The 25712-nt window shown below is 40.7% G+C and overlaps 1 protein-coding gene across 6 annotated transcripts in view; it reads left to right on the plus strand.

Moving 5' to 3' along the window:
- The window catches only part of PAG1 (phosphoprotein membrane anchor with glycosphingolipid microdomains 1), a 200697-nt gene that overhangs the window by 53797 nt on the left and 121188 nt on the right, over positions 1–25712 (plus strand). For all 6 annotated transcript variants that reach the window (XR_007513343.1, XM_049854473.1, XM_049854471.1 and 3 more), the window contains exon 2: positions 18318–18386. The gene's annotated coding sequence lies outside the window, so the exon portion shown is untranslated. The remainder of the gene's footprint in view (positions 1–18317; positions 18387–25712) is intronic.

Below are 25712 nucleotides of genomic sequence, written 5' to 3' on the forward strand. Positions count from 1 at the left end.
CCCTTTCTGCTTATTTCACTCAGCATAATGTCCTCCAGATTCATCCATGTTATAAGATGTTTTGTGGACTCATCATCTTTCTTTATAGTTGTGTAGCATTCCATTATATGTATGTACCACAACTTGTTTATCCATTTATCCTTTGATGGGCTCATAGGTTGTTTCCAACTCTTTGCTGTTGTGAATAACACTGTGATGAACATAAGTGTGCCTATGCCCAATTGATTTTTGACAAAGGTGCAAAAGCAATTCAGTAGAGGAAAGATAGCTTTTTCAACAAATGGTGCTGAAACAATCAGACATCCATAGGTTAAAAAACAAAACCTTGACCTAAGTCTCTCATTTTACACAAAAATTAACTCAAAATGGACTTAATGTAAAATGTTAAACTAAAAAACTTTTGGAAAAAAATATAGTAGCAAACCTTTGAGATCTATGGCCAGGCAAAGACTTCTTAGACTTGACATCAAAAGCATGTCTAAAAAGGGAAAATTTGATGAATTTGACTTCATTAAAACATTTGTTCTGCAAAAGACTCTTTTAAGAGGATGAAAAGCAAACTACAGAGTGGGAGAAAATATTTGCAAACCACATGTCCAATAAAGGACTAGTATCTAGAATGTAAAAAGGAGTCCTAGTGGCACAGTGGTTACATGCTCAGCTGCTAACCGAAAGATTGGTGGTTTGAACCCACCAGCCACTCTGTGGGAGAAAGATGTAGCAGTGTGCTTCCATAAAGATTTACAGCTTGGGAAACCCTGTGAAGCAGTTTTACTCTGTCCTATAATGTCACTACGAGTCGGATGGTACATAAGCTCAAAAAAAAAGATATTCAACATCATTAGCTATTGTTGTTCTTAGGTGCTGTCAAGTCAGTTCTGACTCATAGTGACCCCAAGTGACAGAGCAGAACTTCCCCCTAGGATTTTCTAAGCTGTAAACTTTACAGGAGCAGATCACCAGGTCTTTCTCCCGCAGAGTTAGAGTCGCTGGGTAGGTTCAAACCAACAACCTTTTGGTTAGCAGTCAAGCGCTTAGCCATTTGCCCCACCCAGGCTCCTTATTAACAATTAGGGAAATGTGAATTAAAACCACAATGAGATACCACTATAGACCTATCAGAATGACAAAAATAAAATTAAAAAAATAGTGACAACACCAAATGCTGGCAAAGATGAAGAGAAGGTAGATCACTTATACCTTGCTGGTGGAAATGTAAAATGGTACAGTCACCCTGGAAAACTCTTTGGCAGTTTCTTAAAAGCTATACATGCAACTCCCATATAACCCAGCTGTTGTACTCTTAGACATTTACCTCAGAGAAGTGAAGACTTTGCTCCCCCAGAGATCCAAACATAAATGCTTATAGCAGCTTTATGTGTAATAACCAAAACTGGAAACAACCCAGATGACCTTCACTGAATTAATGGTTAAACAAGCTGCCACCATACCATAAAATACTAATCAGCAACAAAAAGGAACAAATTACTGATACATGAAATGACTTGGATGAGTCTTAAGGAAATTATGCTGAGTCAATAAAGCCAATCCCAATTACATACTGTATGATTCTACTTACATAATATTCTTGAAGTGACAAAATTATAGAACCAGAGACCAAATTAGTGATTAGCAGACATTAAGGATGGAGTGACGGTTTCTGCTTGACTACTAACCTTAAGGTTGGCGGTTGAAACCCACCCAGCGACACTGAGGAAGGAACGCTTAATGACCTGCTTCCATAAAGATTACGGCCAAGAAAACTTTTATGAAATAGTTCTATGCTATAACACATGAGGTCGCTAAGATTTGAAATCGACTTCACTGCAACTTTTTTGTTGTTTTTTTAAGGTGGGGTGGGGGGACAGAAGGGAAGTGGTTTGGCTATAAAATGACAATCCTTAGGATGATGGAAATATCCTGCATTTGACTGCATGGGCGTTAGTATCCTAATTGTGATACTCTACTGCAGTGTTGCAAGATGTTACCATTGGGGAAATTAGGCAATGAGTATTTGGGAGCTGTCTGTATTATTTCTTAAAACTGCATGTGAATCTACAATTATCTAAAATAAATGTTTAATTTTAAAAAAGAAAAGAACTTTCTATTTCTTGTGTCCAGTTCTCTTTGAAAACATGATTTCAAAGTCACACCATATAGAACTTCCCATACCCAAATTCAGAAGCATGTTAGTATGAAATTGTCTTTTTGTAGTGTAATTTAAGGAACCCTGGTGGAGTAGTGCATAAAGAGCTTGACTGCTAACCAAAAGGTCGGCGGTTCGAACCCACTGGCGGCTCAGTGGGAAAAAGATGTGGCAGTCTACTTCCACAAAGATTAAAAAAAAACAAACAAAAAAATACAGCCTTGGAAACCCTACGGGACAGTTCTGCCCTGTCCTACAGGGTTGCTGTGCGTCAGAATTAACTCACCAGCAGTGGGTTTATATTAGTTTAAAAAAAAAAAAAAATCTTATTAGTTTAGTCTCCAAGTATGTTTCTGGAGCAAGGTACTGACCTCAGGAAGTTTCAGAAATTTTTGTAGGGCACAGAGTAGTAAATCTGAGATTTAAATTTTGATCTCTTCCTATCCAAATCCCATCCTGTTTCCACCCCAGCGAAGGCGTATACCAAATGGTCTTCAAGCCTGATCCTCAAGCATATTTTGTTGGCCTCCTTGGTGCTGGGCTATAAGATATTGTTTTTTTAGTTTATGTTACCTACCAGTTGTCACTGAGTTGATTCCACCTCGTGGCAACGCTGTGTCTGTCAAAGTAGAACTGTGCTTCCGAGGGTTTCAATGGCTGCTTTAAGAAGTAGATCGTCAGGCCTCTCTTCCTGTGTGCTTTTGGCTGGACTCGAACCTCTAGCCTTTTGGTTAGCGGCTGAGTGCATTAATCGTTTGCATACCCCCAAAATTCCTAGTTTACAGTAGTTGCCAGTATTTAAAAATTGGGTGATTGCATGTAAAAATCCAGGTTTCTAGCTTCTCTAAGGAAAAAAACAGAAAATCTGCCAACAATGTGTTCACATCCTCAAGTTACCTCAAAGCAGTTGAATACAGATGTTTAACGGCTGCCCCTTTTAAATACTGAATGTTTGCCACAGTCCATACCACTCCCTTTTGTCTCCCACATACCACAACCAAGCATACCTAAAGCCAAACCCGTAGCCATTGAGTGGATTCCAACTCACAGTGACCCTATAGAACAGAGTAGAACTGCTCCATAGGAATGGCTGGTGGATTCAAACTGTGGTTCTTCTGGTTAGCATCTGAGCTCTTGACCACTGCGGTATCAGGGCATAACCCACCCACTGCCATCGAGTCGACTCCGACTCATAGCGACCCTATAGGACAGAGTAGAACTGCCCCATAGAGTTCCCAAGGCCTTATATTACTGCATAGCTTTGTAGTTTTTCTTAAAGCAGAGTTAGAGGAAAGATGTCTATCAAATCAGAGATCTCCTGGGAGGGCTTTGTGTTCCTCTGGCTCACTTCCCTAATTTATGGTACTCACCTGACCCTGGTAGACGTTGGAATTTGTGACTTTTCCCTTGGTTAATACTGCCAAAGCTGTTACCTCTGTTGGTACCATATTCTCCATCCCATCCCCGTCTGTCCAAACTGGACTCATTCTTCAGAGCTTATGCAGCCTTAATGATCTTTTAGTCAGAATCTATTGCTTAACCCTTTTTTTTTTTTTTTTTTTTACATCCAAGCCATACTTCTTTCTCCTGGCTTCTGTGTTCTACAGGTTGTCATAGCAATTTGTATAGTTGTGTCCTCTCTAATTATAAACTGCTTATATTCCTGAAAACCTCCATGATTAAGGAATTTGCAGTTGTTGAACTTAAGCTCCCCCATTTAATTGAAGGAGCTAAAATCACTAGTCAATGAAAGCTCATTACTAAAATGAGATAGGCAATACATGAAATACCTGCATCTCTTTAATTAGTAATAATGAGTATTGCACGGCTACTTTATTGTTACAGTTACTTTAACATTCCTTGCTAAAGACTTTTTGGTAACTCTATCTGGAGTTTCAATGAGGTGCCTATAAATTGATTTTGTTTCGTGGCACATAATATACATACTGAGAGAAAATATTTCTTCTGTGTCTGGTTTTCTAATCAAGTGTTCAAGGTGTTTTCAATTTTACAACCCAAAGTGTGCCCCTCACCTAAGGGGCCAGTGTCTCTTCTGATTCTTGTGTATTCTAAGTGTCTCTCCTGATTCTCATATACTCAATCTGAAATAGTTGACCTTATAGGAAATGGAAGAATTTCATAGAAGAGGAATTTACCACGAGGAAAGGGTTACTACCCATTATTCATAATGATAGACTTTGTAGTACTTAGCACATTTTCTTTACAGAGTAGACATTCAAGAGTGAACTGATTGTGTTCGCTGTTGAACTCCTAAGTAATTCAGTGTCGTTCTGAGGATAATGGGATTGCAAACTGTATTACAATTAGCAGTTTTTCGCTTTTGTTTTTCTGATCAAGAAGTAGATGGCTGAAGGCTGCCTTGCTTGCAGGAGATGTGTTGAGGTGAAGGGATGACTGAAAATTCTATGACTGGGATGACCATCCAGGCTGGGCCTGTGACTAGTGAAGTGGTTATTTGATTGGCTTCCATCTTAATGGCAGAAATTAACATTTGAGCTGATAGAAGATGATGGGGGAAAAAAAATCAAGGAATGGAAAGACTGCTTGGAATCTAATCTGTAGACTTTTCCTGCTCTAACTCCCACTGCTAATCCATGTTATCTTTATTAAAAGGGAAGGCTGAGACCTAGCTAGGATCTTGGCAGTTCAAGGATCAGCGGCCTCTCAGTTGATAGTGCTGCTCTTCTGGGCACGACTCCAGCATTTGCAGAAGAGAAAGAAGATAATGGAGAAGTGAGTGAAAGGGTGTAAAACAGAGTAAAGGTTGAGAGGGTAAGAGTTTGTACTCTAGAGCCAGACTATTTGTATTCAATTTTTGTCCCTTCTCCTTACAATCTGGGTGGCCTTGGGCAAATAAGTCACCTCCCTATTTTTCAGTTTCCTCCTATATAAAATGAGGATTTAATAGCGTTTACCTCATAAGGTTGTTATAATATGAAAAGTGCAAAGAAGAATGCCTGGTATGTTGTAAGCCTGAAATCAGTGCTTGTTGCTATAGGAAGGAAAAGCTCAAAGGGCAAGGACAGAAGACAGGCTTGCTCTCTCCTGCCCCAAACAGTCAGCGTTGCCATTCGTAAGTAACAACATCTCTGTACGGTACATTTTTTTTTTCTTCTTTTGTCAATTGCTCTTTTTATTTTGTATCTGCAAGGTCATCTGAAATAGCCTGCCTTTTACTGTAAGGAGTCAGGAGCTTGGAAAGTAATTTAGATAAAATAAGGAAGGATAAAGAATGGCCGTCAGACTACACATACGCTTGTAGTTAGTTCCTTGTCACTGCGGGAGTGTTTTCAGATGTCTCTTTGGAGAACATATTTCTAAACTTAGATGCATTTTCAGGTACAGTCTGTGCAGTAAACTCAAATGTTTGCTTACTTCCAGAATGTACCCATTCGTGACTTACAAGGTGTTAGGAAGAGCTCTGGCTTCTGTGGAAAAGGCCTTAGCTCTTATCTCCACTTGTCTAAGGGTTGTTTGTGGTTGTTATCTGCTGTCTACTCTGCTTCCGACTCTTGGTGACCCCACATATTTCTGAGTAACTGCTCCATAGGGTTTTCTTAGCTGTAATCTTTACGGAAGCAGATCACCAGGGCTTTTCTTCCGTGGTACCACTGGTTGGCTTCTAATTGACAACCTTTAGGTTAATAGATGATCGCAAACTGCTTGTGCCACCCAGGCTCCTTTTTCTAAGGGCCAGAGGAGAAAAAAGTCTTCAAGTTGTATTGAAATTCATTGACCTCAATTTTTTTTCCAGATATTTGTTTTTGAAGTATCATTAGTAATAGATTTAAATATTTTTGAAGTTGATTTTATTAAACAGATTAAAAGTTTAAGCCACCATGGCTCCATACAGAAGTATATGAGAAATAACATGAAGCTGAGTAATTTGAACCCAGAAACTCAGGCTCTGAAACAAACTAGCAGGTATCTTCTGTATTTTTCCAACTTCTGAATGTCTAGAGGTTCTTTCTTTCTTTTTTTTTTTTTAAACTATATTTATAATGATGATCCTGCAAGGAAAAATATTTTTGAGTTCAGCATTGGCTTCCAAGGGATTTCTTTGATCCATTCACTTGGCTTGATCCTGTGGACCAGGCAATGTGGTAGGCATGCAATACAAAAATTCAACAAGATGGGAGATCCGTCTTTCAAGGAGTTGCTCTTCCAGCCCTCAGAGAGGCTCCTTTGAATGGATTTAGGGAGAGAGGAGAAGGAGCAGAATGAATTATGGGAAGAGGGATTGATGTGGCCAAGGGGAGGTTTGGGACTGAGAACAGGCCATAAGAGTGAGAGATTAAAAGCTTTTGAGATGGTGGCGAAGGGTGCTGTGAGGAGGTTTTCCAGCCCCTTCTCCTTCATGGAGTCCCTGGGTGGTACAAAGGGTTAAGCACTAACTACTAGGCAAAAGGTTGGCAGTTTGAGGCACTTCAGGAGACAGGCCTGGTGATCTGCTTCTGAAAGGTCACAGCCTTGAAAACCCCAGGGAACATTTCTACTCTGCACACATGGGGATGCCTTGAGTTGAAATTGACTCAACGGCAACTAACAACAACAACATTCTCCTTTATCTTCTCTCTTTCCCATTCTGTCAGCAACTGCAGACTATCTCTAAAGTGCGGGATTATGAAAAGCTGAGTTAGGAGGTTCTGAGGAGCAAGGATGAGCTGTTTCTCTCTTCTGTCTCTTGCCGCCTCCTCACACCTGCTGTTACCCTGTCATCATAGACCTGAGTTCCCCACTAGATAGCAGAGGGGAAGCTGTGGAGGGGAGTTCCCGAAGTCCTTGAAAAACATGAGACAACGTTTTTTTCCTTTATCTTTTCTGATTTTTCTTACTCACTCCGTTTCTTTGTACTAGATCTTGTGGGATGGGGGATCTAAGTGAGAAAGACATAGGTACTCTGCTTTCATCCTTTCCACGCTCCCTTCTCCATTTCCACCATAGCATCCCCCACTGCCGACCTCACTTCAAGTCCATGCTGAGGGGTGTGTGTTGGGGGAGGGTAGTAATTAGGGCTGCAATAGAAAGGAAGTTGAGAAGCTGTAGCTGGATGTTGTGAGTAATAGAAGGCCTAAAATTATGAGGAGAAAGACCAAAAGATTCAACCATTGGCTTACAATGGCCACTAGTCTAGAGAACTAGTTCTTTAAAATTTTAGGGCATCTGATGATAAACCAGTAAATTCTGACTGAAGAGGTCAGAAAGGCTGCCATAAGCCTTGAAGAATGAATTCTTATTGGGCAATTGGGAAAAGGAAGGAGAACAGGATCCCAGCAGAGGTAACAGCTTTGGTAGCGTTATTTAAGGCAAGAGTCACAAACTCAAATGTCTACCAGGGTCAGGCCAATACCATAAATGAGTGAAGCGAGCCAGAGAAACTCAAAGCCCTCTCTGGAGGTCTATAATTTGATGATAGAGTGATAGGTAAAAACGTATCATTCATCTCTAAGTCCAAGAAGAACTGCGCCATCCAATTATAAGAGACAGCTGAGGCTTGGCTGTAGTATCTGGGGAACAACAGGGAGCGGTAAGGACTGTGGCAAACAGAGAGCACATGCCTCATCTAAACGGGCAGCAGTTAAACAGCTGCATTCAGTTGCGGCTTTTGGGGAATTTGGGAATGTAAGCCCAGTGCTCACAGATTTTATATTCTACTGCAGTGAAAGTGAGAGCTCTAACTCAATGGGGCTACCTTGATTTTCTAGGTCTTACACGTTTTTCACCTTTGACAGAGTGCAAGCTTACCACTTTCTGTCTTTATTAATGGAAAATATTTGTGTTTACCTCCTCTGGCAGGTTCCTGCCTTATACAGGTTCTGGCTTTCACAGGTTTTACTGTACTATATATTTGGCTGTGTTCTAAGTGCTTAATATACTGATTTAACGCAACCCCAATGACCCACTGAAAGTTTCCTAAAACCTGATACTTCAACCAATTCCTGATGGGCTCCTTGGAATATGTATGCAATCCAACAGTATCTTCACATTTGGCCCCAAAGAAGGAATGATGTCTCTTATAAAGGATGTTGCCTTGTGGAAGAGGAGAATGTTTTTAAAGCAGGCCTGTCTCCTTTTGGCCCTCTATGCATGGTAGTCCTTCTCAAGGTTTACTCAGGAAGTCGTACCCACGACATAGGTCAGTCCGTCCTGGTCTCCAACTCATCTAAATCTTTCCTTTCAGCAGAATTTTCACCTTCTTGCCAAATCTTTTCTCCAAACCTGAAATTACTGAGTCAATTAACTTTTTGGGTTTTTAAAACATGCCTTTTCAATGCAATGTTTTTGTTTCTTTATATTCAACAAGTTCATTCCTACTTTCTAAAATGTATAGAAAAAACTTAGAATTATGGACAGAAGTACAACCAGTCTTTTTATACCTGGAGAAATTAAGATTTTTTTCCAGAAAAGTCACCATATGTTGAGAAGGTACCAAACCCGTTGCTGTTGAGTCAATTCTAACTCAGCGACCCTATAGGACAGAGTAGAACTGCCCCATGGAGTTTCCAAGGGGCACCTGGTAGATTTGAACTGCTGACCTCTTGGTTAGCAGCTGTAGCACTTAACCACTACGCCACCAGGGTTTCCTAGAATGTACCTGTTGGTATTAAAATATGAGTGAAGAAGATGTCTGCCATATGCAGATTCTGATCAAAGTACATGCCAATCCTTTTCATCTTTTTTAAAAATATTAGTGGCACAACAGTGATGGAGTTTGAATATTATTGAATATTCTTTATTAGTTGCTTTTCATGACTGAAGTCTAAGAGAAAATTCATAATAAAATTTCCCTAATGGGAAGTTAATAGCTCCTAATCTGTTATAGGAAGCCCTAGTGGCATAGTGGTTAAGTGCTACGGCTGCTAACCAAGAGATCAGCAGTTCGAATCTACCAGGTGCTCCTTGAAAACTCCATGGGGCAATTTTACTCTGTTCTGTAGGGTCCCTGTGAGTGAGAATCGACTGGACAGCAATGGATTTGGTTTTTTTTCACTCTGTTATAAGGAAACCCTGGTGGGGTAGTGGTGAAGAGCTGTGGCTGCTAACCAAAAAGTTGGCAGTTCGAATCCACCAGCTGCTCCTTGGAAACCCTATGGGACAGTTCTACTCTGTTGTATAGGGTCACTTGATAGAATTGACTTGATGGCAATGGGTTTGGATTTTTTTTTTAAACTTTTTCTTTGTTATAGGAAAGGGGCCCTGGTTGCACAGTGGTTTAAGCTCTCAGCTGCTAACCAAAAAGTTGGCGGTTTGAAGCCACCAGCTGCTCCATGGGAGAAAAGATTTGGCAGTCTGCTTCCATAAAGATTTACGGCCTTGGAAAACCTATGGAGCAGTTCTACACTGTCCTATAGAGTTGCTGTGAGTCAGAATCAACTCGACGGCAACGGGTTTGGTAATGCTGTTATAAAAAAAAAAATAGGAAGTATTTAATGTGGCTGGATGGGGGAAGATGTAGAAGAAACTCTTTAAAATGATGCAGCAAAAAAACAGTGTATCAATAGGGACTCAAAGACGTTTTTAAGGGTTTTCTAATGATTCCTGGTGTGTGTGTGTTTTTTATGGAATACATCCTTGGACATTGGAATAATATTTATTTCAATGGACTCTAGAATGCCAAAGTAGATTCAGGTGTGAGCGAAGACTTAAGAGTGTTTAGGGAAGGAGGGAAATAGAGATCAGAGGTGAAAGGCAGACTGGGCTCCATCACTGGACCTGAAACATGCAAACATGTGGGGAGTCAAGTTCTCAACCAAAAAGTGTGGTGTCCAGCTCCACACACCATCACAACGTGGCCTCTCATCCCTGGCACCATGTAGTAGGTGAGCCTGCTGCTGTTAAATGGTTTTCTAAATTTTTTTGTTTCCAGCATCTTCTAGGTGTATTTAAAACGTTAAAACAATATAAAGACTTTGACTACAAACAAAAACAACTAGTTGTCTCTGCAGGCTGTATGTAGATTGTTGTTTAAATATTACTGTAGACTCATAATCATTTAAGGAGGAGTGCTTCTGAAGGAGCAAAGTGCTGTAGTGCACCGGAGTCAGGAGGTACAAGTCCCAGTTCAGGATCTGTAACCCGTAACAAGTCACTCAGTCTTCGCGGGTGTTACATTTCCTCATCTGTACAATGAAGCATTTCAGCTAGGTGGTCTCTAATCTGTGCTTTTCACGCCTCAGTGTGCAAACAGATTACCTGGGCATCCTGTTAACGTGTAGATTTTGATTCAGTAGGTTTGGGGTGGGACCTGAAGTTTGCCTTTCTAACAAGCTCCCAGGTGATGCTGACGCTTCTGGTCCCCAGACCGCCCATCACCCATCATTTAGCAAGCTCTGCATGGTCTCTAAGTGCAAGCTTCCATTAACTCTACAGCTCTATGGAAGTGTGATCATCTGACATTTCAGAAAAGATAGGGAGGTTTTATGAAACATGCCTGCCATGGTATTAACTGTTTTCATTCTTCATAATCATTTTCATCAAAAACCCTTTAAATGCCTAATTACACATAACAGTTTCACATGCTTTACAAAAAGAACTAAACAGATTTGGTCCCTGCCTTTTAGGACTTGACAATCTAAGACAAGAACCATGCATATATTCAGTAATAAATATTGAAATAATAATAAATATTAAGTGATAAATGTTCATCGAAATATAGAGTACATTAAAATAAAATAGGGTATTACTTAGTATGGCTTTGGGATACTTTCTGACAGCTTTTGTTCCTTTTAAGATCTGGGAAATGGAAAAGGTTGTCTTTAATTTCACTTAAAAAAAAAAAGAGGCTTCTGTTTCTGTTTTACAGATGGGGTTTGAGGAGTGGGTAGGTCAGCTTCTGAGGCTTCTTTTTGTTATTTCCTGGTTTATTTTGGCCTCACCCACTTCAGAAGAAATATCTTATCAGTTGCACACACCTAACCCTGATTACCATGTCCAGGTGCCCCAGCCTGATTCTGTGTTGCTCAGCAGTCAGCACTGAGTGTGCGTCACAGGTTAGCCTCAGCACTTCCCACTCACGGGCCTTAGGTTTATCAAGTCATCATCGCGCCATCCTTGGGAAGCGGAAGAGGTAAGGCTGGCCATTGTTATCTCTGAATCGTGGGCGGTTAAGTGATGCATGGAAGGAAACTGATGTGTCCGAAGTCTCATGGTTATTAACTCACACAGGATGGGTTGGCACGTGCATTTGCTGAACTAACCCAAGGATTGGGCTGCCTTGGTGGAAGAAGGGGTCAATGAGTGGGCATTACCAGCAATTTCTTCTAACAATGGAACAGGCTCTGTTCCTAGAGGCCAGGTGATCCTCCCTCTAGAGATTGCGTTCAGCGACTCATGGCGATCAGCTCGTTTGCTGTAACCGTATCATGGTTTAGCAGAGCTTGCCAGGTTGGCTCGGTTCACTGATTTATTGTAGCTTAGAAACAGCTCAAAGAATTATCATCACAGATTTGCAAAATGGTCACATGTAACCAAGGAAATCTGTTTCAAATATTTGCCAGTAACGGGGTTAGAGACACTGGTTTGCACCTTCTTGATATAAGTAGGCACATACAGTATTTAACAGTGACTGTGTATGTGGCTCCAGGGGAGAAAGATGTGGCAATCTGCTTCCTTAGAGATTTATAGCCTTGTAAACCCTATAAAAATTCAAACTGCCCACCTTTTGGTTAGCAGATGTAGCTCTTAACCACTATGCCACCAGGGTAGAAACCCTATAGGATAGCTAAAAGTCGGAACCGACTCGAAGGCAGTGGGTTTGGTTTGGTGTATGCTTAGAGATGCAAAGATGCAAAGAAAATGAGATATGATCACATTCTCAGGCTACAGCTCTGTGTTGATTAAAATGATGTGTGAGAATGAGGTACCGTCTTGGAATCAGATACACTTGGCTTTGAAACTAGGCTACCAACTTGGCTGTGTTGTTTAACCTCCCTAAGCCTCAGTTTCCCCATCTGTAGAATCAACATAATGATAGTACAGAGCCTATGCAATTACTGTAAGAAGTACATGAGATGTGGATATAAGGCATGTGTAACACCGTGTCTGCAAATAGTAAGGACTCATAACTGATAATTATAATAAGACTATTACAAGTGTTAACATCTAAAATAATTTGGGTCTTGAAAGAGAAGAGGGGGAGAATCTAAATTTGGTGTTTTTATATTATTTCATGAGTATGTGTATGAGAGTTTGTGTCTGGGATAATAAAAATGTCACATTGTTTATTAAAAATAAAGCTGTTACTGAGGCAAAGTCTGCACTAATTAGGCTCAACTTCATCTTTCCTTCTGTAATGTGGCATACAGCTATTTTTGTTTTATAAAATTAACTGTAAAGAGTGAAGAAGCCTACTCTTAAAGAAGATACAAAACTGAGTAATTATTATAGCAGAAAGTTAAACTTTTAAACTCATAAATGGCAATACTATGTATTTTGCGTTAGTGCCTTGTACTCGATCTATGTGAACATATGGAATTACGCAGGATTGAGGGAACTCTGAGTATCTGGTTGCTCCCTCCTAGGCAAAGGAGAGTGGAGTTGCTGGCCCCTGCCAGGTGTGGGGTGTCTGGAATTTGGTCCCAGGAGAGGAAAGGAAGACGGTATTTTCCTGCAGACAGTGTGGGAAAGTGAGCCAGAAATGTGGAGGGCAGTGTTCTTTGGTAAATGGAATCTAAAGCCTGCCAACTATATCATAAGGCTGCAAGCCAAGACAGAGCAAGGGTATGAGGCAGCTGGATAGAAACCCAAGAAACCGAAATGACCCATTTAAGGTGGAGGATGGTAAGTAGACCCCAGGGAAGTCCCTAACCTCAGGAACCTATACAAGGATCTTTTTATAGTGTCTGTGGCTTCTGGTCGAGTGGAGATTGAGCCAGCCTGGCTCAGACGTAATAGTGGTTGAAGCCATTTCTTCCCCAAATTTGGTGTGCTCATAAACCACCTGGGGATCTTGTCAAAAATGCAAATTCTGATTCAGAAGGTTTGGAGTGGGCACAAGATTCTGCAGTTCTAACAAGCTCACAGGTGTTGGTGATGCTGGTGGTCTGAGTACCAAGGGTCTAACCCACTATTCATTATTTTCTGATCACCACCTCCTGTCTTTTTATTCACCTCACGTGGTACCTTAATTCCAACTATTCTTGCTCTACACCAATATGTACAATCCATAGATCCTACTAATTTTCACCTCTTCCCTTGTTAACCAGCTTAGAGTCCATGATCTATCTTTATTATCACTCCTTTGCATACACACTCAATTTCTTTGCCTTTTTCTCTCTTTCCTCATTATACTCATCTGGCGAAACCCTAAGCTTGCTCAACCCAGCTCTGCCTTCGCCTGTGCTGGTGAATGTGGTTGAAGGAACACACCACTACATCAGTCGGTCACACTGTAATCTCATGGGCCCTTGAGGCTACTGGTTCCTCTGCGCCTTCACTCTCTCTGTCTCTCCCAGAGGACTTGTTCATACTGTATGGTCTGTCCTCAAACCTCCAATTCCTCTTTCTCCATCCTCATTTTCAACTGAAAACTTTGGTCCTATTTTCTTCTGTGATATCATGATCTACAAAGGAACTTCCTGTTCCCTCTACTGTGTCTGCCCACCTGTCTGCATCTGTACCCACAGCCTGGGGCTTCCCTGCAGCTGCGATGGAAGCACAGAACATACTTCTCTGAGTGGGGCCATCTTGATGCTCACCTAGAGGAGCCCGCCTGGTGGGCCCCTGCCTGACCTAGGCTCTCACCGCTCTCCATTGTTTGCCAACTCCCAGACTTTAAAACTTCCCCTTACTGCCACATAGCTCCCTCTCCACCACCTTCAAATCTCTGATCAACTAATATTTTCTCAGTCTTTTCCTGACTCTGCCATTTAAAATGGTGCCTATCACCAAAAAAAGAAAAAACAAGGCACTCCCTAAACTGGCTTCAGTTTTTTTTTTTTTTTATAGCAATTGTCACAACTACCTATTTTGCTTGTTACCACCCTCCCACCTCCACTAGAAAACTTCTGGAGGGCAGAGTTTTGTCTGTTTTGGTCAGTATTGAAACCCCACCTAAAATAATGGCCAACACAAGGAGACTCCTTAGAAAAAGTACTTGAATACTGTAGTTATTAGAGTGAAATATGTGAATATGTTGGAACAGAATCAGAAAAAGCCAATTAGGGAAAAATAGATATCAACATATGTATTTAAAAAGCCATTCAACTTCAAAAAGTTGAATAGACAGGGCTAATATAGATCTGCTTGGACCTAAATGTGCTGTATTTAAAATAAATCCTTGAGCCCACCGTGCCCTTCAGAGATCAGGAGGGAAAATTGTTAACATCAAATTCTGTCTGAGAATTTCTGTCCGCTCTTTCCTTAAACACTCAGGGAGATCTGTAGCTTAAATCAGGATTTACAAACCCACAGTGCACTGGGCCACCACAAAGCTTTGTTGTTTTCACTTAAAAACGTTGGAAAAGCCTGTAACCAGTTAACATCTAACGACAATTCTGCAGACTAAACATGGCTAATTCACTGGGATTTTAGGAAAGGGGTTATTTTTACCATGCGTCTGACTTCATTTGACCTTATGTTAGAAAAATGACCACGTGCCTTTCAATGAGCGGAGGAATTCTAAGAAGTCCCAAAATGAAAGTGTTCGCCATGAGAATGTATAGAGCAGCTCATTTTCAAGGCTGAGAGGTTAGGCTTTTAATCCACTGAAGGTGAAGGAAAGGCACATCAATGTCTATGTAAAATTACAGCAATCTTTATCTGTCCTGATTTTTTTCTGAAGACTTTCGGTTTTTAAACATTGTCAGTACGCTCTGAATCACTGCCTCCCCAGGTGTTGAGCAAGCTGTGATTTAGGGAGGAAAGCAGAGTGTTCGTGAGTATTAAATAGGATAATGTACTACTGACTTCACACACAGCTGAGGACACAGCAGGTGCTTAATACTTGCCCTTGCTTCCTCTCTCCTCCCCAATCTATGCACTTTCTGATGATCTCATCCACCCTGCTGTCTTTCTACATAATAAAGAAGTTAGATAAATATTATCATGTTTGAATAAGTTGTCATTCATTTTAGAAGAGTAGTTCTCAATTGTGGGGGGGGGGTACAGTTTTGCCCCTTAAGGGTATTTGGCAAAGGCTGGAGACATTTTTGGTGGTCAAAACTTTAACCAGCCCAAAATGCCAACAGTGCCAAGAGTGAGAAACTCTGTTGTAGAGCATATACTTGATGCTGGTGTATACAGTTTGTTTCTTCACTGGACTCTGTCTTAGTTATCTAGAGCTGCTATAACAGAAATACCACAAGTTGGTGGTTTTAGCAAAGAGAAATCTGTTTCTTCACAGTAAAGCAGGCTAAAAGTCCAAATTCAAGGTGTCAGCACCAAGGCGAAGTCTTTCTCTCTCTGTCAGCCTTTTCATCAATCTTCCCCCAGACTAGGAACTTCTTTGCACAGGAACACGGGTCCAAATGACACGCTCTGCTCCTGATTCTGCTTTCTGGATGGTATGAGGTCCTCCTGTCTCTCTGCTCACTTCTGTCTTTTATATCTCAAGAGATTGCCTCAAGACACAATCCAATTTTGCAGTTTGAGTCCTGCCTCACTAATACAACTGCCGCCCATCCTCCCTCATTAACATCATAGAGGCAGGATTGCAGTGGGTTTTGTTCAGGAGAATCACACAATAGTGGGAATCCTGGCCCAGCCCAATTGATACACACATTTTTGGGGGAACATAATTCAATCCGTCATGGACTCTAAATAAAAGAAGATGATTGAGGAGGATGTGACAAACCAGTAGGTGTACAAGAGGTTGTCACAAGTTAGAAGACCCATCTACCAGGTACCAGGACCAATAAAATCTTGGAAACCTAAAAACAAGTGGTTAACCCAGATTTTTGTTTCTACATGGGTTGTTTGGACCCTAAAGAAAGCAATGTAGTAGAAGCAGGGAGAGCCCAGGATGGGGGGAGGGGAGAGAATGATGAGAAGTGATGTTGGACTAACAGGCAGGGGATGTGTCAGGAAGAGTGTCAGATCAGGCCCTGTGCTATGGTGAACTGTAAGTACCAGACCCTCCACGAGTGATTACCATGTTTTCAGTACTGTGTCACTGCTTGTCTGTACTTCTGTCATCACTTGTGTCTCTCTGTGTTGTATTTATTGGTAATCTTGGTTTCCTGAACTGGACCTTGCTGCTTCACCCTTGTGTCCCCCACCAATAGCACAGTGGTTTATCGACAAATATTTATCAAACATAATTAACAGTGTTTTTAACACCATTGCAGGCAACTCAAAAAATAGTTATTTCTCCACTTTTGAGCAGATGCTATTCGCAATACTTGTTTTTGATTCAGTTGTTTAGTGCTTGAAATACATCTTCCCGGTTTTATAAATGACAGGTTTTCAGACTGGTGTGGAAACAGCCATCAGACTGAACCCACAGAGTTTCTGAGCTGTAATGCTTGGTGGGGGTGCGGGGGCGGGGGGGGGGTCCTAAAAAGGCAGACCAGAGGCAAAGAGGGGAGAATTTCCATTGCCTTTCTTTGTTGAAAGTGGACTTTTGCCAAATGTGATCTTTGCTGTCTTCCAACCTGACGTATAACTCTCTCTCACCTTCTACAGCACTTATCTCTCAGAGCTCATATCCAGGAGGCTCTTAGTTCAACTTGGACAGGGGCTCCATGGAGGTGGGATGGTGGGTGGGGGTGTCTGACACTGCCAGGTCATGACGTGACCATCACCTTTCTTGTTGTTGACTTTACTATTTGCCTTTGGTCTTTTTAGCATTGCTTTGCTTTTCATTTCTTTCTAAGAAGTAGTTCTCTCTTTTATCTTTTAAACATAAAATAAAAAAAAAACTAAAAAGCATTGGTTAACATCCCTGGATATTTTTCTTAAGAAAATTCCATCTAGTCTATTGGGTCATTCTTTCATTACCACTGTTTTTTACTTCCATTTAGCATATTAGAAAATGCCTTCTTAGATCCATCATTCTACAAAAACAGAATTTTAGATTTGAGATTACGTTTCTCAAACTTCAGTTACACTTCCTCTTGGAGAAAGTGATCTTTATAGGAGATGTAGCTTTATTATAAGCTAAGTCAGTAAACCATGTGTAATTGTTGTCTATGGCTTGCGTAACAAAGTACCACAAAGTGGGTGGCTTACAAAAACGGAAATGTATTGTCTTACGGTTCTGGAGGCTGGGAGCCTGAAGTCAGGATGTTGCCATGTTAATTCTTTCTGAGAGAGAATCTGTTGGACACCTGTCTTCTGGTTTCTGGTGACAGCCAGTGATCCTTGGCATTCCTTGTCACTTCAGTCTCTGCCTGCATAGTTACATGGCCATCTTCTTTCTGTGTCCCTTTTCCTTTTTTATGGGGGCATCACTCATATTGGTCTAGGATCCAGCCTACTACAGTATGACTTAGTGTTAACTTATAACACTTTCAAAAACTCTGTTTCCAAACAGGATCACGTTCACAGGTACCAGACATTAGGTCTTCTCCATATCTTTTTTTGGAGGACAGAATTCAATCCATAATAGCATGTTAACAAAAGTATAGCCTATTTCAAGATGAAGACATAGTTCAGCTAAGTCTATTATAATTATCACATGGTTCTATACAATTTTGTTTCAGCCATTTTTTTTTTTTTTTGGCAAGACTGTCATCTTCTTGAGGCATGCGACTGGTTTTGTCTTAATCCATGGTACCTTGTACAGCTTGAAGGGCGCCGTTCCTATCTGAGTGTGTGGTTGCAGTGCCGGTGCTAACCGTAGTTGTACCCGTAAGTGTCAGTGAGAAAGAGATGGGTTGAGGCAACACGGAAAAACAGAGCATGGGTGTAATGAAGTATTAATCACTGGGAGCAAATGTGACCAAAGCATCATGTTTATTTTCCTACACATGTAAAATTTGGTCTGTGAATATTTTAAGAGCAAGTTTTAATTTTTGCTTTTTAATGTTCTTCTTTTTTATAGTAGTGAAGTACTAAATGTCAATTAAACAATTTTCAGTGGCTTTCTTTATTGACCAAAGCATTAGTAAGTAAATGAATAAGTAATAATTTTACCCTCAGTGATTGTCATTATAATCCAATACATAAGTCCAGAATTTTGAAATTGCTTCCTCTTGTGCTTTCTTTCCAGAAAACGCCAGGTCATTCTCTTATTTCACCAGTTGACTCAACTTCAGAGCTGGGAAAGAGTGATTTCAAGGTATTCATTTATCTGGTTTATTCTACAGTATGGCTTATTCAACCTTGCTTTTAACTTAGCTTTGTGAACAAGCATCAACAGTTCATTTGGGGAGTCTGAGTCATAGGACTGCAGACACACAGCTTCCAAGCTGACAACTCTGAAGGAAATTAGCTGGTGTGAATTTGAATGTAGCTCTGTGAATGTTTTGCCTTAAAGACTGAGATACCAACACCCATGCTTCCTGCAACATGGTGTTTCCCTCTGGTCTGTGATGGCCACAACCCAGTCCTTGCCTGGTAGTGCCTATGTGAAACTGGGCAAATGGCTGCCCTTTGTAATCTCTTTCCTCATCTTTGAGATGGGGATAATAATTGGATAGCCTCAAAGGGGAGATGGAAAGACTAGTAGGACAGTGCATGTAAAGGCCTTGCACAGTGCTCACCACTCAATAACAACAACAATATATATGAGGCTGCCTTTACTGTTATCATGATTAGTGTTATTAGTAATCCCATTAGTGCTGATAGTAATGTTATTGTCTCTGATGCTGGAAGCTATGCCACTGGTTTTTCAAATACCAGCAGGGTCACCCGTGGTGGACAGTTTTCAGCAGAGCTTCTAGACTAGGACAGACTAGGAAGAAAGGTCTGGTGATCTACTTTCAAAAATTAGCCAATGAAAACTATAGATCACAGCAGGATACTGTCCAATATAGTGCTACAGTCATGACGATGGTGCAAGACCACTCTGTCACGCATGAGGTTGCCATGAGTCGGAACCAATTTGGCAGCAACTAACACAACAACAACAAAGTAATATAAAAAATTGGTTAATGACCTTGGGTCATCTGTGAACGGAGCCAAATCCACAAAAATCTCCAGCCTAAGCAAAAGACAATTTGACTCAAAGACATTCTGTGTTTGACTTCAACAGTTTACTGCATCGTTATCAATTTTTATAATGAATTCTTGGACTTTGAAGCACTATGGCCACCCATTTAAAAGATTTACAAACCTCAAGTGGTGTGACCCGAATGACCCATTTCCATTATACGTCATTATCTAATTCCTCCACGACCGGAAAGGAAGGAGTCCATCTGGCCTGAATTTTCACAATGTCTTCACAGAAGGAATCTTGTAAAATAGGGCACTGTCTTTTAATTACATCTTTCCTTCAGCTTGTTGAGAAATTCTTCCTAACCCTTTCCTCTTAGGAGAGCAGGGAGCGATTTCAGGGTCATTTTAATTCCCCTCTGAGGACACGGTCTTTCTAAATATAACTGCAGATCCTGGAAAACAGCCCGCCTTTTGTAGTTAACTTAGGCTGAAGGATCAGTGCATTAAGAGCTTTGCTTGTCTACACTAAACGTTTCTCCTTCTGATCGCCTAACATTTGACTGGAATCTTGACTCAGGGATTAAATATTGTTTTCTCTTATGCATTTCCAGTTTAGCAGAGCTGCTTGCCTTAGACATTCTATTTGTGGACCTGAAATGTAGTACATTTTCTAGTTAAATGGGGCAATTAAGATTTAATTCCAGAATTGTTTTAGAATAAGTATCAGATGTTTCTGAAGTGGAATCACAGTCCTCCCAAGTTTCTGGAAGGCTCTGTATGGTGCGGCTACTTTTTTGTACATGGCTGATTGCTTAAGTTTTACTAGATGAAGATTTTTTTTCTGTCATTTTTTATTTAACCTGGAATTTCCAGCCTATCCTCTGTCACACTCTTGCTCCCAACATCTTGGTTATCTTCATTTGTATGTCCCAAGGACCTCTCAAAATTCCACCCTCCTGCCCCTCACTCGTTCTCTACTTACAGTGGCTTTCTTCTCCTATAATCAATATTTCAGTCAACGGCATCATTTTCCTCCCCATAACGCAAGCCAGAAATCTTCATCTTGGCATTGCCTCACCCTCCGTATCCAGTCCACACCAGATTCTGGATTTAAGAAAATATATGAAAGTTCTAAGAACAGTGTCTGGAGGTTGCTGAGGTCTTCAATATTAACTGACAGCTGTCACAAATCTGTCTCCCATGGCCACTGCTTTAGTCCAGCCCTCATCAACCCTTCACTGGTCTGTTGCTTGAGCTAACAGAGGTCTCATTTGAGAGATGTTCCCACTCTCGGTACTCTGCTCCCCAGTGTACGACGTGATTTCCCACTTCATGATTTCTGTGGGCCCCTGTAACTTTGAGAATAAATCCAGACCACCCCAGTGTGGACCTCCACGATCTGACCTGCCTTCCTTGGCTTTGCCATCTGTGCTTCATTTGGATTCAGTCTCTCTGGGCGTTCCCAACATAGCATGCCCTTCCAGGCACAGATGTGCTTGCACACGCTGTTCCCGTTTCTGAGAAAGCCCCTGCCTCTTTTGTCTTAATAAAGTCCAGTGCATCCTTCAAGATCCACCTCAATTTCCATCTTCTCTGAGAAGCCCTCTGTGATTCCCCCAGACACAGCCAGGCTCCCACAGTTCCCCAATTGTGTCACTCATCACACTGTAATATAACTATCCACTTTTATGTCTGACCCTCTTGTAGGTACTACGCTTGAGGACAAGGATCAGATCTTACTATTTTTGTATCTAAAACATCTAATAGATGCCCGGCACATAGTAAAACACAGTAGATGTTCTGATTTTCCATAAATCTATCTCTGAACCTGTAATAATGGAAAAGATAGTATTCATGGAAAGTAATTAATCTCAAGCTGTGCTTTTTAAATGACTACAGGTAGAACATTTTTCTCCGCAATGATGTTTAGCTTTTGCTGTTGCTCTAAGCATCCACACGTTAAAGAAGAGCTGCCAAAACTGACTCACAGCCCCTTTCCCTGTTCTGCTGATAATCAGCATTCTCGTGGCTAGATATTCTCGGAATTTGTGATTATGTAGCATTTCCACCTTGGAAGTAGAGTCATCCAGAATCCTCACCAGCTTTGGTGATGATAGTAGTTACTTTTGTTATGTTTTAATTTGGGATTCAAAATTTTAATTACCCCAGCCCATTTTCTTGCTTCTAATATGGCTGTCTTGGAAATGTGTTTCAAATTTCCAGAGTTGGTCTTTCCAGTTATCAGAAAGACAAGCAATAAGAACTCAGGCAGAATCAGTAATTGTCCAGGGAGACAGTCTGTCATTGTTACAGCATGTGAGCTCCTAATCCAAGTCAACAAATGAGCGTGTTTCTGGAGAGGCGGCTGTTAACACAATTAGTGTTAAACTACATCTTTGAGGAGCTAGGGAAAAATAATGGGATTCATTTTTAATTCAAACTAATTCTGAGTAAGAAAGCAAGAGCCTTAGCTTTCTGGAGTGGGTTTGTAATCAAAGGTTACAGCAGGGCATGTCAGAACTTTAACAACTGTCTTCACTGTGAAAATAGGCTTAGGTTGTAAGGTGATTGCAAAGCTGAGAAAAATGATTGCTTTAGCCAGCTTTTGTCTTGTATTTGATCTTTGACTTTCCAAGATGAGGATAATTTCAGCGTAAGCTACTCATTTTATTTTTGAAATCAGTCAATTTTAATAATAACCGGCTTTCGTGCCCTGGAAAACATCCAAGAGTCATAAGAAAGAATTGGCTTTGAATACAAATAAGTGCCGTTATATGAATTTAGCTATCTCTAGGCTAGTAGTCAGCAAAATACTTTGCAATCAGTTTAATTCATCTTTGTTATTTATTATTTTCCTATCCTTCCCTACATTTCTTATATATGTCTTTCGTGTGTGTGTGTGTGTGCACGTGTGTGTATTCACTATACAAACTTGGAAAATACGACAATCCCAAGTAAGAAAAGAACTTCACTGTGAGCCCATTGGAGCCCCTAGATGGTGCAGATAGTTCAAGTCCACCCACAGGTGCCTCAAAAGAAAGGCCTGGCAATCTATGTCAGAAAACCCAGCCATTAAAAATCCTATAGAACAGTTTACTCTGACACACATGGGGTCGCCATGGATCAGAGTCAATTCTCTGACAACCGTTTTTTTTTTCTTTTTTTAAATTATGAGCCCATCACTCAAAGAGAACCATTGTCAATGTCTTGGTTGATATTAGCCGTATAGAGTTTTCTCAAAGCCAACATTCACTTTTCAAATTTTTTTAATAAAAATTTCACACATTCAAGAGAGTTGTACAGTGAATCCTCATATACTCACCATCCAGATTCAAAAATTATCAAGATTTTGTCACTATTGCTTTGTCTATCCTTTTTTCTCTTTCTCTTCTTTTTGAAGTGCTGGCCACCTACTTTTAAAAGGAAAAGGGGAATTCTGATATACTCAGGTCTATTAGGAAACCCTGGTGGTGTAGTGGTTAAGAGCTACGGCTGCTAACCAAGAGGGTCAGCGGTTGGAATCCACCAGACGCTCCCTGGAAACTCTATGGGGCAGTTCTACTCTGTCCTATAGGGTCACTATGAGTCAGAATTGACTCGATGGCAAAGGGTTTGGTTTTCATTTTTTGGGGTATGGAAGGTAAGTATTATGCCTGCCAATTTCACATACCTGCACTTAAACCTGTGTTTAGGAAGAAGAAATTATGGTTTTACAGTTAATAATCTCTTGTACTTTGGGAATAAGTAGCCTTAAAGCTTGAGTCGACCACATGCTAGATGTGTATTGATTTTTCCTCTTAAATCAATGTTTCCCTAGAGCATCGGTTTATTTATTCATAAAGCAAAGATGATGTCTGACAGGAGTTACAGCAGCGTAGTTTTGTGGTGCAGGCACAATAAGGAGAGCTTTTGTTAAGACTCAAAAATCAATGTTCCGATGCTAGAGGGTAACCTCATAAGCCTGAAAATGCGTTTGCCACGGTTCCTGGTGTAAAAAGGAAATTTAAGTATGTGGTTAAGTTTCATTCCTCTGCCTTCTATGCTACTTTTCAAATGGACCTAAATGCAGCGTGATTCAGGCTGGGGCTGTGAATGGGTCAGAGACACCACAGAACACTAGGCTGGATAGCCTTGTTGATACCCAGTCTGTCATCTCGTTCCCAAAGGAAGTGCTGGCCCTGTTGATGTGTTCTCTGTGATTCTGCCTCTTAGTGCAGGGATCCCAAAGGGTGGGCTTTTTCTACCTAAGGAGTGGTTACGTGAGCATGTTCACTTTGGTTTGAATGATAGCTACTACTATCTCCGTAGCTAGGACATATAAATCATGTATCATTCTGAAAGTGTTCACTTTTTTTTGATACACGCATGCATATTTTATGTAGTCTATTGTTGTGTACATTATACTATCTTTTCTTTTGGAGTTCCTAGCTGGTGCGGTTAATCTGTTCAGCTGCTGACCAAAAGGTTAGCAGTTCAACTTCCACTTAGAGGCACCTCAGAAGAAAGGCTTGGCATTCTACTTCCAAAAAATCAGCCATTGAAAACCTTATAGAGCACGGTTCTTCTCTGACACACATGGGGTCACCATGAGTCAGAATTAATTTGACAGCAAATGTATATATATAAAAAAAATTCTCTTTTAGAAGGTTTTAAGCACATAGAAATTACTAGTTTTTTATAACTTAATGAAAATATGTCCCAGATTTTTCCTCCAACCTTAACTGATTTTTCTTGTGATTAAAACATGTATCTAGTGGCTAAAATTATCATCACGTGAAGCTTTACATATCTTATTTTTCTATCTGATCTTAGCATAGAAGAACTGGTCATAGTCAGGCAACCCAGATGCCAGGTTCATTATTGCCTTCTGGCTGCTGTGTGGCTTAAAGTGAGCTACTGATTTTTTGGGGGGCTAAGGTTTTTGCTTATGTTGTTGTTTTGTTTGTTCATTCAAATAAAGGTAAGTAGGGGTATGTGAAATTGTCAGGCATATGCTTGTCTTCCATATGCTCGATATATCAAGACTCCCATTTTCCTTTTAAAACTAGCTAGTTCATGTTTCAAAAAAGAGGGAGAAAAAGGGGATTAATAAAGTGAGGATTATATTTTCATGAAGGATAAAATTTCTCCCAGTTTTAAAAGTCCATGATTTTCTGTGAAAAGAGGAGATTTTATATGATTAGACTTAGCTACCAGTAGCTACAATTTTCTTAGAAACTTCGGAGCCAGTGAGGTTGTACAACTTGCGTTTAGAGGCCGGGATCTTCAGCACTTGCTCGAGAGCTTCAGCTTGGCCTTGGCTCCTACAGGACTTGAGCCCTCACCATTTATCCCTCTGGGTCTCAGCTGTTTCCATTCTATCAATAGTAACAATGTGAGCCTGTTCAGAAGAGGGTCCTAGGTAGTAGTTAGAAGATGAAAGTATCTAAAAGCCCTTCACAACAATAACTGTTCATTGCCAGTAACATTTGTTGTGTTGTTTTGAAATTTTTTCTTGTAAATATATGTATAATGAATCATTTGCCATTTCAGCATTCTTCACAGGTACAATTCAATGACATTCATTGTGCTTAACCTGTTGTTGTTCAGCCGTCACCATTGTCCGATTCCACATTTTCCCATCATCCTTAACAGAAGCTCAGTGTGTGTTGTTTTAACCTGGTAGCATGTTTATGCTTTAAAGTTTTCCCCATGAAGCTCTAAGAACATTGCTGTTCATTTCATGAGTGAGTGTCTTACTTGGCAAAAATGAGAAAATTCCAAGAGGCACCCGTTGGAGTACCAAGGCTGAAGTTACCCATCATAGATTCCTGCTTCAGCAGAAACCTGAATTGGCTGAGGTAGAAATGACACTGGAGGACTGGTTTGAAGAAGGAGTTACCTGTTTGGAATCTAACCATTATGTTAAGGGTTATTTGTTATATTTTCTAAACAGCTTTCGCAAATCCTCCAAAGTCTTTTTAACATTCCTTCAATATACAAAACAACAAACATAGTAAGCTTTATATTCTGTAACACTACCCTTTTGCTCTTTTTTAAAAAAATCAATTAATTATGTGCTCCCTGAGGCAGCTAGTTAGGAAGGTCACTGTCCTTGACCCTATGTTCATTTCCTTTAGTGGCCCCCTTAACTCACCAAATCAACCCTCGTAATCAATGGAGTGATGGTTCTCGTAACAGGGCAGCCCTCACATCCAGATTATTAACATGTGATGATTTTGAACAGTGGACTTCTCGGATCAGCCATAGTTTCTAGTACTTTTGCTGTGTGACCTAGTTGTGCTAAATCCTTCCTTTTCAGGATGTGCCTATCTCATATCTGCAGGCATCAGGGAGGCTGTTTGGATGGGCTCTCACCTCCAGGGTTCTTCTGTCAGTGCACAGGAGATGACCAGTGCCCACCCAACTCTGTGTGCCCTAGAGTCTCACAGAATGATGGTTTGGGATGTCTTCTGATGTTCCAGCCTCCATCAGATAAAACCTGTAGCAAGTTTTACTCATCATTTGT

The sequence above is a fragment of the Elephas maximus genome, chromosome 15 (genome assembly GCF_024166365.1).
Source record: "Elephas maximus indicus isolate mEleMax1 chromosome 15, mEleMax1 primary haplotype, whole genome shotgun sequence".
Taxonomy (NCBI): Eukaryota; Metazoa; Chordata; class Mammalia; order Proboscidea; family Elephantidae; genus Elephas; species Elephas maximus.